Genomic DNA, 2,587 nt, shown 5'->3' with positions numbered 1-2,587 from the left:
AAACCAATGTTGGGCATTGCTGGAAGAGCTTTACTTAAGGCGAACTGTCAAGGGGTTCCCATAATAGCCCAACCGCGTAAGGAACGCAAAATCCGGGAACATAACACCGATATGACGGAAACTAGGGCGGAAAGAGTGGAACAAAACACCAGGCATAAGGCCGAGCCTTCCACCCTTTACCAAGTATATAGATGCATTAATTAAATAAGATATATTGTGATATCCCAACAAGTAAACATGTTCCAACAAGGAACAACATCTCCATGTTCCAATAAGGAACAAACTTCAATCTTCACCTGCAACTAACAATGCTATAAGAGGGGCTGAGCAAAGCGGTAACATAGCCAAACAATGGTTTGCTAGGACAAGGTGGGTTAGAGGCTTGGTTCAACAATATGGGAGGCATGATAATCAAGTGGTAGGTATCGCAGCATAGGCATAGCAAAAGAGCGAGCAACTAAGAAAGCAAAGATAGAAGTGATTTCGAGGGTATGATCATCTTGCCTAAAATCCCGCAAGGAAGAAGAACGAGTCCATGAAGAAGACAAACGGACGTAGACGAACGGATTCTCACAACACGACGTTACCGGATCCAACCCGAAGAAGCAAACACCGGAAAGAAGCACACAACATAGTAAACAACCAACACATAAACATGGAAATATGCACAACCAAGTATGATGCATGTCCGGTTTAATTAGGCATGGCATGGCAACGTGTACAAACAACACTACAAGTTAAGTGGAGCTCAATATGCAACGGTTGCATATTGACGGAACACCACATCAATTATTTAGTTCTCTCTCGTTTATGTACCCCCAACAATATTAAATGTTCTTAACATGGCAAGGGTGAAGCAAAGTAAACTACCTATCTAGTCAAGTTTAAATGAGGCCGGAAGCAACGAACAACAATTCCGGTAAACCCCATATGCATATATTAGGGTTTGGTACTGTTCTGCCCTAATCATAATTTTATAGTTATTAAACATGCAAAGTAAGTGAACCAAGTTAAACTAGGCATTTTTCTACCCCATTTACATATAAAGATTATTAAATTCCGAGTTACGGTTATTTAGTTATGAATTAAACCATTTTAGCATGGCATAGGAGCAAATTTAACCAAACAGCATTTTAAACATTTTAAACATGGATGAAAGTGACATATTATGAAACTAGACACAATTTTAAGCATTTTTCATATATAAACTTTTTACATGTGATGCACCGGATGAGAGGAATGAAATGCATGAAGTTTAAGGGCTGATCTGCAAAAGTGCAAATCCCTGGAAATGGATAAAATCACAGCTAAGGAAAAAAAATACTACAGGCCGGATTAGCTGGATCTGGGCTGCTCACATTGGGCCTTTGAGGCTGGCTGGGGGTTGTAGAGGCGCTGGGCCTTGGCGAAGAAGCAGGCTGAGCCTGGCGCTAGCTTGGTCAACGCGAGCGGGCACGGGACGAGCGACCTGCTCGTTGTAGCAGAGGCCGCAGCAGGGGATGGCGAGGCCGGGGACTTGGGCGCGACTCCGGTGAGGGTCTTGGAGCGGGATCCGGCCGGGAACAGGCAAGGGCGGCGGATGCCGGCCGGATCTGGTGGTGGAGGCGAGGTTCCGACGAAGCGCGAAGCAGCAGGGGGTCGGGCGGCCACGAGGATCCTGGGTCTTTTGCCGGCGGCGGGCGTGCACGATGGAGCTGTTGGTCCGGTGATGCTCTGATGAAGAAGGAGGGCGATGAGGACGAGTGGAGGCACGCACGGGAGGACCTCGGGAGGGCGCCATGGGACTAGGCTGCATGCTCGAGCTCGAGCAGTGAGCTCCTCTCACTCGAACGCGGACGTAGAAGATGGAGCTCGGGCTCCTAGTGCTGCGGACGGAGAAAAGGAGCGGCTCTGGGCCTCCAATGGCTGCTGCTGCTTGCGGCAGCGCTCGAGACAAACCCTCGGCACGAGCAGGAGGGAGGAGGCTGCACGGGTGGAGGCCGAGAAGAATTTGGGTCGGGGGCGTGATCTCTGGATCGAGGAGGAGCAGTGGAGAGCGATGGTTGGCTGGTGGCTGAAATTGAGGAGGGGAGGATTTGGATCTGGGAAGATCCCGAGGTGGAAGGAGAGACCGAGTGGAGTGGCGGCGCGGTGATGGAATGGATGGGACATCTCCCTAGATTTTAGGGTTTGGTCTGGTTATATAGCAGGTAGGTGGGTTAGACTTAGGGGTATATCGTCCCTCCGATTGCAATCGAACGATCGCGAATAAAATAGCTAGGAAGTCCAAATAAGAAAACGGTGACGTTTTGTAGACGTTTGGGGATGATCCGGACACAACGGTGGCGACAGCCCGGGTCGGGTCCGGGACAACTTTCGGACGCTCACGTGAGGGGTTTGATGCACTGTGCAGAGAGGGTTTCGGACCGTCCGGTCGCATCGGACAACTCCGGAAGCGAAGAGGGGAAGGAGGATGGACTAGGTGGGCTGTGGCGAGACTGCAAGGGGGAGAAGGGAGAGAGAGGGCCCGGCATATGTTTCCGGAGACCGAAAACGTCCGACGTTAGACCGGCTATACTGCCGCTATAGTTAAACGTTGGGGCGTCAA

This window comes from Triticum dicoccoides, chromosome 1A, assembly GCF_002162155.2.
Source record: "Triticum dicoccoides isolate Atlit2015 ecotype Zavitan chromosome 1A, WEW_v2.0, whole genome shotgun sequence".
NCBI classification, from domain to species: domain Eukaryota; kingdom Viridiplantae; phylum Streptophyta; class Magnoliopsida; order Poales; family Poaceae; genus Triticum; species Triticum dicoccoides.
Note: the sequence above shows the minus strand (reverse complement) of the source record.